This window comes from Mesoplodon bidens, assembly GCF_964165515.1.
Source record: "Mesoplodon bidens genome assembly, chromosome: 13".
Classification (NCBI taxonomy): Eukaryota; Metazoa; Chordata; class Mammalia; order Artiodactyla; family Ziphiidae; genus Mesoplodon; species Mesoplodon bidens.
Window position 1 is genome coordinate 12,556,945 of NC_138169.1, and position 14,183 is coordinate 12,571,127.

Sequence of the window (14,183 nt, forward strand, 5' to 3'; positions counted from 1 at the left end):
GATGGGCGGGGTTCAGACGGCTCGGATTTGGCCATATATTGCTGCCTTGTGGAATGTGCCACAAATCCACCAGAACAGAACAGGCTGGGAAAGTCACAGGAGAGAGGCTGTGTCTTCCCACACGCTCTCTTTGGAATAGTGTTTGCTGAACAAACCTGGTCTTCCTTGGCTCCAGTAAGTGACTCAGGGGACGAGGACATGGTTCCTCGCCCGCACGGACCAGCACAGGCTCTGTCTCCCTTGGGCCTAGAGCCATCCAGGTATGGGGAACGCCCTGCCATCTCCCCATCGGTGGCAGTGTCAGGCGCAAAGGGGAGACGGTAGGCTCACTGGGTGAATCAGAGGGGTCTCAGGAGGGAAGTGGGCTGTGTGGCCTCCCACCCTGTGCTGGGGAAGTGTCCAGAGGGAAACGGGGACCCCCCCCACCCTCGGGAGGGGTCTGCTGAATCCTGAAATTGAATGAAGGGCTCACCACCCCTTCTTTTACTCCTCATGTTTCATCCACCACCAGGTCCTGCAGAGGGTACCTGGGTGCATCCCCGCTGCCACCACCCTGGTCCAGGCCCCCCGCTGCCTCCTGCCTTGAAGGTTCAGCTGCATCCAAGGTGATCTTTCTAAAGTACGTATCTCTCCCAGTTAATCCCTTGCTTGATGGGAGTTGCAAGGATAAAGCCCAAACTCCTAAGGGCAGCTTTCCGCCCTCTAGCACACAGACTCTGCATCAGCCCCGGATCACAGGCTCCCTCATTTCGCCACACACGCCCACCTGTGGGCCACCGCGTGGGCTGTTCCCTCTGCAGGGAAACCCTACCTCTGACATCGTGGCCCTGCCCTCGGCAGCTTCAACCTTGGCACTTTCGCCAGCCTGACCCCGCCCCCTTAGCACCTTAAGCTTAACCCTATCAGAGCACTTGCCACTCTGGATGTTCATTTCTTGCCTGTGTCCCCCAAAACGCTTCCAGCAGCTTAAGGGCAGATTCAGGGGCTGGATCGCCGTGACGTGTGTACTTCCTGCACCAAGCGTGGCACCTGGCATTTGCCAAACTCAATGGAAAGTGTCCTCAGGCGGCACTGGGTAGAAGAAATAACTTTAGAAGGAAAAGAGAAATAGCCATCCAGTTCAAGAGTTGACCCCCAAACTGTTCCACACATACAGACTCTAGTCGTGGGTGTATCTATTGTTTTCTCTGTTTTGTGCATCTCATCTTCCCAGCCAGAGTATTGACAATCTGAGAGCAGACCGCCCTCTGTCTTCTAAATAGTGAGGCTTATCACGATAAGGCCGAGATAGAAAATCTTTTTCTATGAAGAGCCAGATAGTAAATATTTTGGGCTTTGCAGGCCAGTCTCTGTTGCAACTACTCAGTTCTGAATACTGAATACTATCAAAAGACATTGCAGCCATGAGGGGAAGGCCCAAAGAATTATAGAAGTGCCAGCCTGGACTCCAACTTTGCTGAGCTTCTGTGCCAACCTTAGAAATGCTCATCTCCAACTTCTGGATAAAAGGGAGAAGACCTGTCTGTGATATTTACAATAAGCATTCTTCACTCACAGTCTAACAGATCCTAACTAACCTAAATAATGCCGTATTATTACATTATCATATAAATAAATGCTCATTAGCACAAAGAGAAGGCAGCTTAATACGTTTCCTCCTGCTGTGGCTTCCCAGTCTTCCCTGTTCACTTTCCAACCAAATGTGCAGAATCCTCGAGGAGAAGTTTTATAGTAAAAACCTAGACTCCAGGGAACCAGGGGTCTGAGGAACCCCAGCTAGGGAGCATCATCTGTTTCCTCATATCCATCTTAGAGAAGCCCATGTGCTGTCTTCTGCATTTTAGATCCAAGAACTAGCTGGACACAGGACAGCATGAGCGAGGGGTGAAATGACAGAAGCTTCTTACACAAGAACAGTCAGGGAAGAAATACTCCAGTGTTGCCTTCACATTGTGCCCTCTGGCCAGCATGCACACATGGCCCATCTCATTGACCCCTTGCAGCCTCCCAGTACGGTGGGTCTGATTATCCCCGTCCTGCAGCAGGGGCTTGTGCTCTGAACCCACCTACGGCTGTGCTCTGAATCCTTCATTGCCTTTCAGTTCACTCAGAATTCAACAGAGAGCATCTCACGTCCCTACAGGCCACAGCTGCGGGCACCAGCAGCACAAACAAGACAGCCTTGCCGCCCTCTGCCAGTGAGCATCTTCAGTTTCCCCACCTTCATGGAGAAAGCAAACCCCGAGACCCAGGTGCTTTTGGTGAGGCTGCCTGGAGCAATAACAACCAAGCTTTGGTTGTCCACAGTAAATGGGGAGGGGGCAGTCCCCGTTGTTGCCATCAGTATTTCTTGAGCACCTACTATGTGCACAGCCCTATGCTGGGAGGATGGAGGCCATAAAAGGCACCCAGGCTATGAGGCCATGTTGGGATTTGAGCAGTATAATACAATCATCTCTACCACACACTGCGAGCCCACCGTGGGCCAGCCCTGCATGTACGTCTTTCTGACCCTCACGGCAACCCTGCAGGTTAAGTACCCTTGTGTTATTCTCGTGCTGGAGCCAGGGGAATTAAGGTCCAAAGGACAGTGATAACTAGCGAAGGCCACACAGCTGACGATGGTAATGCCTGGCCTCTGTGTGTCTAGTGCAGCGGGTCCCAAAGTCTGGTCCCTGGTCCCCCAGCATCAGCATCACCTGGGAACTCGTTAGAAATGCAGGATCTTGGGCCCCAGACCCACTGAATCAGGACCTCTGGGGAGGAGCCCACGATCTGTATTTGAACAAGTCCTCCAGGCTTCAAATTTGGGAACCACTGAGTCATGAGGTATTTTATGTATAAATGGTTTGAAGGCTGTAAAGCACTTATTTGTCAGCAGGGGTTTTTTTGGTGCCTGAAAGGCTTTTTGTGTAAGATTATTCAGGGAACTCTGTTGGTTTTTTCCAATTAATGTTCCATCTATGACAAATAGATTTGAAACATCAGTTCTTAAGATTTTGTGTAGAATTTTTGAACCTTACTATTTTGCTTATAAATTGACTATATTTTACAATAACTTTTGTTTTTGTAAAAAACCACTTAAATTCCCTGAGGTATTTTAAGTGCACCAGTGCATTTAATAAATTTGATTTCTCCTTAAGCACTTTTCAAAACCTTCCCAAGTGTACCATAAATTCTCATACATCTACAAAGTTGAACTTTTAAATATGGCAAGTCAACTTCACAGTAGCATACTGTTTGCAGACACAGTAAAATTCTCTTATAACTTTCACGGTAAAAATCTATCCAATACAGCAACGTGAATGCACTTGTACTGAACGGTACATTTGAAACTGGTTAAAGATGGTCAGTTTTATGTTATGTGTATTTTACCACAATTGGAAAAATAATCTGGCAGTAACTGATTACCCAGTTCATATAAAATGGAATCACGAAGCCTTTCTCTTAGATGATATCAAATTCTTGCAAACGTTTCAAAGGCTTAAAACACAAAATATATGTGGATTACTTTCCAATATAATACAGGATCAAAACAGATAAAAACACATGACTTTGCTTTACTTCATCATCTCTGTACTAAATACTGACTCCTCTGGGGTGAGTATTGTGCCCTCCCGAGCAAGCCTGTGCTCCGCCCCCTCCAAGTGCAGAATGCTGCAAATTTCTCTTTGGCCAGGAATTGATTTTTCCAGGGACCTCAGCTGAACCCTAATTGTAGTCATTCTACTGACGGAAGATTCCAAGTCCCCTTCACCCCCAACACTGGGTAGTGATCTCAAAGCCCAGATTCCCTGGGTCTGATGACAAATATCCTAATTCGTCCCCAGTTTGAATCTCCAGCCCCAGGTTTCCTCAGAGCTGCACACTGAACTGTGTCATCTGTCTGCACGGCTTCCTTCCTGGCTAAATTCTTGCTACCTGCCAGTCTCAAGACTCTTACAGAGAACTTTCAATGCACCCCACTGGTTCTGCGTCCCGGCTCCTGTTACCCTCATTCTGTAGCCTTCCAGAGGGGGAAGTGGGCAGTGCGAGGTGAGGACAGGGAAGAGGGACTTTCCAGAAAGGAGAATTTAGGACTGGTCGTTGGATGATGCGCCAACAGGAGATGGGAAAACTCGTGAGGGGAGGGGAATTCATTCTAGTCCAGTAAGTAAACTAGCAGCTGGGCACACTGTTTCCTCTCCCCCAACCCCCTGAGCAGCTTCAACCCCTGTTGGGAGCATCACATTGGAGATGCTCTGCTTCCATCATCTTTGCAGGGTGTGATGAGGCCACAAATGGAGTGAGGAGCCCCCTTGATAACTGGGAACCGCCAGACTGGAGGGGCCGGGAAGAGGCTGCACCCTGGGGGTCGTGTCACTGTGCTTTCTCTGGTCCTCACTCCCTCCTGGAGCCAGCAATAGGCACTGGCCCTGCAGTGAGTTCAACCAAGTGTGGTCTCCCCTCGCAGATGTGAAAAAAATGTGGGAAACGCCTGGATCAAGTCCCCATATGGTGCTTCACCACGCTGGTTGGGTTATTCCATAATGTTTATGGGGTTGGGGGCTAGGGGAGTAGGTGGAGATCAGCGTCATTCTGATTCTCCCGGACACCTCCTCCTGGCAAGGACATCAGCCGAGCCTCAGTGTCCGAGGGAGACATTCATGCAACCAGACAACCAGCATGAGTCCCTAGAGGATCTGTGCCGAAGATGATACCCCAAGAGGTCAGTGGGGAGACCCAGGAAAAGATGTGAGCGTTCCCAGCCTTGGCACATCTTGGACATCACTTGGTCTTGGAGGGGGCTGCCTCATCCAGGGGACTGAAGATGGCCCCCCACCCTGGTGGGGCCAGTAGGAGAAGGTGAGGGACCGTGCCTTCAGAAAAGCCATGTCATTTAATCCTCATGCTACTCTTCAGAGTGGATGCTGTTATTATCAACCCGCTTTACAGATGAAGAAACTGAGGCTCAGCGACGGGGCACTCCAGGTCTCAAGGGGGAAAGAAACAGATGGCGGAGGAAGATGGCCATCCCCCCCCCCGGGGGGGATGGAGTGGGCTGATTTTCTTTGGGTCACAGGTTCAGAGAGGCTGGGAGCCCCACGGGCCTGGATGGTGTCTGATTCCACCCCCGCATGCCCTAGGGGGCAGCAGAACGTCACAACTGCCCGCGCTTTGCAGTGGACCAGACTCAGGTTCAAGCTAAGCTATTACTAACCAGCGTGGGCTGTCATTTAACCTGGAGGCGGGGGCCTCTGTTTCCTGTGGTTGGACGGAGAGACGAGGACCTCCGCGGAGCGTGCCTGCTCATCACTAGGTCAGGAGCAGCACAGACCCTGGAGGGCTCACCTGTGCTGCTCCAAGACTCAGTGTTTAAGGTCTAGTCACCTTCAGAGCAGCGCAGCATCCTCGAAGCCGTGGGTATCCTGGTTACTCAGAGGCAAAGAGAAGCAGAGTGAGTTCCTCGTGGTCACGTGACCTGTAAGCGGCAGAGGCAGGATTTGAACCCAGGTCTTTCAGCTGCACTGTGACCAACGGCACTGTACCTACCTCCGAAATCCCTCACACACAGCTCGACAGACACAATGCACGCCCCTGTACAGCTCGACAGACACAATGCACGCCCCTGTTTGCTGTTAGTACTGAAGGGCTGCGCGCAGGTTCAATCGATGGAAGTGATCACTGCTGATATTCCAACATTATCTACAAGTTTCCCTGGGGTGGAAGGTGCGCCTACCCCAGAGACGCTTCGAACTTTCTGCCTACAAGAAAGAAGTATTTAACCAGCGTCCGGCAGGCTGTGAGTTTCCAAGTGGTTTATAAAAAGCCTGCTGAAGTCTAGAGACTTCTAACAGGCGGAGGTGTGTTCTCCAGACTAAGAATAGCTGCTGAGGCCTGACGGGAGATGCTTTCTGGTGACATAAGAGCAGAGCAGCTTGGGGGGATGTGGGTTTTCTCCAGCTTGGTAACAGCTGCCAGCCAGTACAACGTCACCGCCTTTCCCCCTCAGAGGGATGCACTGAGTCGAAGGAATTCGTTGAAGGTGTAGGAACGGGGCCGGGTGACCCCCAAGATGGGGTTTCTGATCTGTCACTTCTCCACCTCCTCACCACCCCCACTGTTTTGTGGACGCTGGCCACCGGACCAGTAAGATGGGGATAGAGAGCAGGGGTCAGCAGGGGAGAGGGCGGGCGGTCCCTGGCCAGCTCTGGGTTTAGATGCTCCCGGGCAGTGAGAGGGCACAGGTGCCTCTGTCCTGCTGGCCCCGGCCTCACCAGCACCTGAGGGGCCTCTGACACGTGCAGACCCCAGCCCCCCACCCCAGCCCACTGCACCAATCGCTCTGGGGGACTCTTATCCACACCCGAGTGTGGGAACTCCTGCCTTTTAAGGGAAGCAGAACTCCGGTCCAGAACTTGCTCCGAGTCCCGGCAGGTAACTGCTGACTTTTTCTGAAGTTAGTAAATTCTGGGGAGAGATTAAGTACAAAGATTAGGTCAACCTAAGGTTAAATTATGGTTCCCCGCCAGGAGCTGTGAGCTTTTAGTGGTAGTATTAGAGGGATTGGGGCGAGGGGAGGAGAAAGAAAAGGAAAAGGAACAGTTTAAACTTACAATACTCTTTAAAATTATGTCTTGCCATACTCGGGCGCTCGTGCGCGGTTTGTTACTGGATGTTTGCGTCTTTAGATGTTATGCGTATGTCCTGCATCGGGTTGTGTGCATAAACCTGTAAGGACCAGACTTTATGGTCACTAGGGGATTTTTGAGGATGACTGTGGCTGCACGTGATGTTGACCTTGCACCCTGGCTCCACGAAAGAGCCCCCCAAGAGGGGAGGGGCCTGTGCTGTGAGGCAACCCTCAGGCCTCACCACGCACCTACCGAGGGTCCTGACTCCTCAGGCCTGGAGTGCGCAGCGCGGGAGCTGAGCCCGCGCGGCTCCCCGTGGATTTCAGGGCAGCCCCAGTGCTGTCTCACTTGTGCCCTCGCCTTCTGCCCTGGCCTCCCGGGTCCCCTGGGAGGGATGCCTCCTTCTGGAAGCCCCTGCTCCTGAGCCCCGCCCCCAGCACAGACTCTCCTGTTCCTCTTGCTGACCGGCAAGCCCAGGGGCGCCATGGTGGTGAGTTCACTCCTGTCCCCACCTGCCTCCCTCTCCCCAGAAATCCACAGGCCTCCCCTCACCCTGTGACATCTGGTGGCTGGGCTTGAGGTCCAGGGCCCTCTCTATGCTCCCTCCCTCTTTGGGGTTTAGACGTATGTGACATTGACCCTCTGAGCTTCCTCCCTGGTGAAAATGAAAGGGTCGAGTCTGCCAATTCCAAGGGGCTCTTTAATCCCCCACCGAGCCCCCCAACTTGGCTCCCTCCCACTGCAATGTGGGGAGGGAGGGGGGCTCCTCTTCGCCGGTTTCTCCCCCCAGCAGCCCCTGTGCCAGGTCAAAACACTAAACCCTGTCCAGGATTTTCACCTGCCTCTACATGCAGTGGAGGACCCAGAAGCCCCCAAAGCACCTTTCTCTCCCCCCACCCCACGCTGCGGTCTCTTGGGCAGAAGGGAATGTTTCCTGTGTGTAAAGAGCCTTGAAAGAGAAGCTGGGAACCTGTCGTTCCTTCACATCCACATCTTTCTCCATGAAGGGTAGAGCTGGATCTTGTTCCCATCGTGGCTGTCCACAGCCAGCCCTGGGAGGGTTGCGGAGACAGCTGAGGGTGGACATCTGGGAAGCGTGCCCAGTCAGCGGGAGCGGCCCGGGCACTGCCAAGTCAGCACAGCCTCGGGAGGGGGGCGCGCGGCGGGGCGCCTGGGCCCACCTCTTACCTCCACCCTCACCCCCACTCCACCCCGGCCTGCCTTTGCCCTCCGTCTGCCCCAGCTGGCCCAGATGGTAGGTGCCTGCTGCATCCTGTCCCAAATAAGCCCCAAATTATCAGCTGTGCTGACTCTGAACCCCAGCATATATTTATCACCCTGCCTCCCAGGCCCTCAGCCGGGTCCCACTGGTACTTGCAGCCATCCTAGGAGGGAGGGGAGGCAGGGAGGGAGGGAGGAGGTGGCTGTGCCTGCCCCCACTCCCACCCCCTGGCTGGGGAGGTGCTAAGATGAACCAGGTGGCAGGATCCCAAGCAGTGGTACTGCCCTGCTGGTTAGTTCATGGTCCTGCAGGTGGCTGGCTCAGCATCCAATCCCAGCCCTGTCACCTCCTAGCCATTTCACCCTTGCTGAATCCTCTCTGTAAAGATGGGATTGTGGAGCCATTATACAGATGAGGACATCAAGGTTCAGAGCTTCAAAGGAACCAGCCCAAGGCCACACCACCCGGGGAATGGCAGAGCTGGGATGCAACTTAGATCTGAATCCGTCTCCTGCAGCTCACCATCACCCAAGGTTAGCTTCAAAGATCAGGGTGCCTCGGGTGAGAAAGGATTGTTTAAAAGATAACCAAAAGCAGGATAGAAAACCCAGAGATAAACCCACGCACATGTGGTCACCTTATCTTTGATAAAGGAGACAAGAATATCCAGTGGAGAAAAGAGGGTCTCTTCAATAAGTGGTGCTGGGAAAACTGGACAGCTACATGTAAAAGAATGAAATTAGAACACTCCTAACAGCGTACACAAAAATAAACTCAAAATGGACTAAAGACCTAAATGTAAGGCCAGACACTATCAAACTCTTAGAGGAAAACATAGGCAGAACACCCTATGACATAAATCACAGCAAGATCCTTTCTGACCCACCTCCTAGAGAAACGGAAATAACAAAGATAAACAAATGGGACCTAATGAAACCTAAAAGCTTTTGCACAGCAAAGGAAACCATAAACAAGACAAAAAGACAGCCCTCGGAATGGGAGAAAATATTTGCAAACGAAGCAGCTGACAAAGGATTAATCTCCAAAATTCAGAAGCAGCTCATGCAGCTCAATATCAAAAAAACAAACAACCCAATCCAAAAATGGGCAGAAGATCTAAATAGACATTTCTCTGAAGAAGATATACAGATTGCCAACAAACACATGAAAGAATGCTCAACATCACTAATCATTAGAGAAATGCAAACCAAAACTACAGTGAGGTATCATCTCACATCAGTCAGAATGGCCATCATCAAAAAAATCTACAAACAATAAATGCTGGAGAGGGTGTGATACAGCCACTATGGAGAACAGTATGGAGGTTCCTTAAAAAACTACAAATAGGGCTTCCCTGGTGGCGCAGTGGTTGAGAGTCCGCCTGCCGATGCAGGGGACACGGGTTCGTGCCCCCGTCCGGGAGGATCCCACATGCCGCGGAGCGGCTGGGCCCGTGAGCCATGGCCGCTGAGCCTGCGCGTCCGGAGCCTGTGCTCCGCAACGGGAGAGGCCACAACAGTGAGAGGCCCGCGTACTGCGAAAAAAAAAAAAAAAAAAAAAAAAAAAAAAAACTACAAATAGAACTACCAAATGACCCAGCAATCCCACTACTGGGCATATACCCTGAGAAAACCATAATTCAAAAAGAGTCATGTGCCACAATGTTCACGGCAGCTCCATTTACAATAGCCAGGACATGGAAGCAACCTAAGTGTCCATCTACAGATGAATGGATAAAGAAGATGTGGCACATCTATACAATGGAATATTACTCAGCCATAAAAGGAAACGAAACTGAGTTATCTGTAGTGAGGAGGATGGACCTAGAGTCTGTCATACAGAGTAAAGTAAGTCAGAAAGGGAAAAACAAATACTGTATGCTAACGTATATATGAAATGTAAAAAAAAAAAAAAGGTTTTGAAGAACCTAGGGGCAGGGCAGGAATAAAGACACAGAATGGACTTGAGGACACAGGGAGGGGGAAGGGTAAGCTGGGACGAAGTGAGAGAGTAGCACTGACATATATACACTATCAAATGTAAAATAGATAGCTAGTGGGAAGCAGCCGCATAGCACAGGGAGATCAGCTCAGTGCTTTGTGACCACCTAGAGGGGTGGGATAGGGAGGGTGGGAGGGAGATGCAAGAGGGAGGGGATATGGGGATATACGTATAGCTGATTCCGTTTGTTATACAGCAGAAACTAACACAACATTGTAAAGCAATTACACTCCAGTAAAGATGTTAAAAAATATATTATCAACAAAAAAATAAATAAATAAAACAAAAGATAACCAAAAGGACACCTTTAATTCAAAATTCAAATTGGGGATGATTCTTCTCTGATTCCATTCACGCTGAAACCAAGAGACCAAGACATATGAGAGCAGCATAAGGAGCTTAAATGAGCTTAAGAGAAAAGCTGTTTCAGAGTCAAGACACTGGTGTAGCCATTTCTGGGGCTTCCCTCGCTGGGTGTAATTTACAAGAGCAGCACTAATCCTTACGTGTGTGAAGTGGTTAGGTGTGGTCTACTCTAAGTCAAAGGCCAAGCAAGATGGCACTTGGAATCCCTGTAACTTTCATAGGGTCAGTGGTCCCCAAATTAAGAAAAGTGTTTTGTTGCTCCCAGAACATTGTCAACCCTTTGGAGACCCCCCAAGCTAAGTGATCAGAGGGCAAGGAGAGCAATATGGGTGAACTGCCATTTACACAACTGCATATGTGTATTCTGATTCTGGTTTACCATCCATTCTGAACACCTTGGTTTTCCCATCAATAAAATGGGCAGGACTTCCCTGGTGGCACAGTGGTTAGGAGTCCTCCTGCCAATGTGGGGGATACAGGTTCGAACCTTGTTCCTGGAGGATCCCACATGCTGCAGAGCAGCTGGGCCCGTGCGCCACAACTGCTGAGCCTGCGCTCTGGAGTCTGCAAGTCACAACTTCTGAAGCCCGCGTGCCCGGAGCCCATGCTCTGCAGCAGGAGAAGCTACTGCAATGAGAAGCCTGCACACCTCAACGAAGAGTAGCCCCCGCTCACTGCAACTAGAAAAAGCCCGCGTGCAGCAATGAAGACCCAACGCAGCCAAAAATAAGTAAATAAAGTTATTTTAAAAATTAAAAAAAAATAAAATGGGCGTGTATTGGGTACCCAGTAGTGTACGCACTAATGATGGTCTGTTCCTATCTTTTTCCTTCCAGACTCTGAGGTCAGAGACCGACTACCTCACTGTAGTATCTGAATTCCTGGCACTCAGTAGTGAATGAGTGAATAGATGAATGAATGGACAAATGAACATATGAATCATAATAACAGCCTACTGTGTAGTGGTGTGCTGAGTTGTCTCAGACCAGCTTGCAAGAACAAATTATTAAACATTCAGGAATTTTGCAAGCCCATTGTTCAATTATTGGTAGCTTGAAATTGACCATGGTGGGAGTATTTACAACAGGGAACTGGGCAATGTTGCAAAGTAGAGCTTCCCCTCTGTTTTCTCAGGGCCTGTTTACCTGCACCCCCCTGGATAGCACTTCCTGTGTCAGGCACTGTTTTAAGCCCTTTAGATATATGAGTTCACATTTAACCCTCATAAACATCATGAAGAAGGCACCATTGTTATTCCCACTTTACAGATGGGAAACTGAGGCCCAGGGAGGCAAAGCCACTTGCCCAAGTGTGGTTCGGTAGTCTGTTTCCCTTAGACGAATGAAGGCCATCCTCACCATCTCTGGGCTCAGCTGCCCTTGGTGGCCTCACAGGTACCAGCCATTCTCACTGCAGCCACCGTTTGTAATCCGCTCCTCTGGGAGAAGAGAGGCAGTTGCCTGGTGACCAAAGTGTTGCCTAGCTCTCCGAAGGTCACACTGAGTGAGGGGGAGGATAAAGATCACCACACAGGGTGCCCCCTCTTGCAGGGCTCCAGACAACAGATCCAATCAGCCCAGCCAGACCCCACGCAGCGCTCCAGACCTCCTTGGTGCTCTGACGCCATTAGCAGGATTGAATTAAAGGCCTGACGTCCTGGAACAGTGGCAGCAGGCTTTGTGTGCAGAGAGCCCTGCCGTGTGTGTGCATCATCACCAGAGAAGGAGGCAAAGCCCAGGCAGAGGGTGGGTGACCGCAGGGCCCCCAAACCTCACAGGTACTTCTGTCCAGCCAGTATTTGCCTCTGCATGTCCCTTTGGGACCACAGTTTGGGACAGTCATGGACTCCCCAAAGCTCAGCTTAGGGGTTAACAGTCTCTCCAGCGGCCATTCCAGCTCGAACATTTCAGATCTCTGCGTGGCCTTGTTTACCCCGCTGCGTTGTCACCTCCTGTGTGTCTGTCTCCCACTCCTCCAGGACTCTCTTAAGAGCAGAAGTGTGGCTCCAGGCCCCAGGCAGGCCCCTGTACACAGCAGGCCTTCGAGAAATGGGCGATGAATCAATGGATGAACAAGCAAGCCCGCATAGTGTGCCTTCCTGCTGCTACAAGGAGCTCCCGGTTATTTCTCCAAGCCCTGCCATCAGGAACAGATTCCCTGTGGTCATCACACCCAGCCTTCCAGCTCCCGCCGGCTGGTGAAGGCGGCTTGTATGGCAGCAGACCCAGGAGAGCGGATGGGGGCCCTGAGAAGGACTCTCCAAGGAGGTGATGTTTATGCTGAGATCTAAGGAGCCCCGATCACAGGAAAAGGGAGAGCAGCGGAGTTCCTGGCAGAAGGGACCAGCACAAATGCTTGTCTAGAAACTGACCGTGGCCAGTGGAGCTTGAGATGAAGTTGACTGTGCAGACAGATGATGGAGTAAAGACCACCTCCCTTCACCCCATACACTGGGAGTCTCTCCGCGATCACCCGAGGGGCAGAGCAAGGCCACGTGCCCCCTCCCTGCCCCAGGGCACTGTCCCAGGGCCTTTACCCCCACCCACCTGTACTGTACCAGCTCTGAGAGCAGCCATGCCAAGGGGGAGGAGATGCAGCCATGAGAACGTCATTTTCTATCTCCCCAACAAAAAGCCCCAGCATTTAATCCTTGGATAATTTAATATAATAAAATTCCAGGAACAGATATTTTAAGTCCGAACAAAATTGTGTCCAGCAGTTGTGGGTAATTCCCAAGGGGCCCGGGGCCCCATTTCTTGATCCAGAGGCCAGTTTGGGTTTCTAGATTCCTTCTGAGCTGACATGCAGTCTCCCAGGCGGCTTTCCAGTTTGCTTGGACCAGCTGATGCCCCACAGCCAACATTTCCCTGGCTTGGCTAGGTCTCAGCACCGCCCGTGAGCTTTGGAAATGCACATTCCAGGTGCCGCCCCAGCTCTGTGAGTGTCCTGACAGAGTGTAAAGGGGAGCTGGATTTTCAACCAGGAGGCGGCTGATGATGCTGCTCTGGCAGGTTTCAGGAGCCCCCTGGTCACTCTGAACGGCATCCTTGTCCCTGAAAAGGGCTATAACCCTCAGCTTGGACCTGTGGCCTGCAGGTATGGGCACCTGGTTCTCAACACTCCCTCCCCAGTGCTCTGTGACGTGGATGTAGGTGAGCCGGATCCAGTCTCCATGACTGCCGCCCCCCAGCGCTGTCAGCGGAGCCCGGCACCCAGGACAGACCCTGAATACATGCCAATCCTTGATGGCCACGTCACCAGGCACCGTGGAGCACAATGGCCTGGGCTTGAGACAGGGAAAGTGTTGACTTTGAATTGATGCCCTGACTGTGTGACCCTTCTGAGAACCAGTTCCTCTGTTGTAAAGTGGACATGATTCCACAGCGGCTCTCTTGCGCTGCGTCCCAGGCCAGGCCTTTCTGATCTATGTCTCATTAACTATTATTATCCCCATCTTAAGGGGAAGGGATCATGGTTAGATAGGTGGCAGGCCTGGCCGGGGCCACCCAACCTGGTTACGGAACCCAACTTCTCCATCCAGCTTCAGGCAAAACTTCTCCCAGAAGGATGGCATTCTCTCTGGTAGTTTGAAATGCAGCCTCCTGGGCCCTGCCTGAGTCAGAATCCCTGAACCTAAAGACTGAGAACGTCCCCACCCTAAGCAACTAGGCTAAGCAGCTAGGACAGGCCAGTCTTGTACGTGGGGGTGACCACTTCATCAGGGTGGGCTTTCCTGGAATAAGCCAAAGAAAGCCCCCCCACTTGCGCATTCAGGTTGAATGATTATTATTGTATTATCTTTATTGCTGTCCACCATAGAGATAATTAATGCTGTCCTTCTCCATTGTTCCCAGGGAGTTTCCCTCCTGACATCTGGGAGGATGTGTAGGGGAACAGGGGTGGGGGAGGGCATGGAACCTCAGTGGCGTCTGATCCCTCCTACCTACACCCCCAAATCTGCTCACACCTTCTTCCCACAG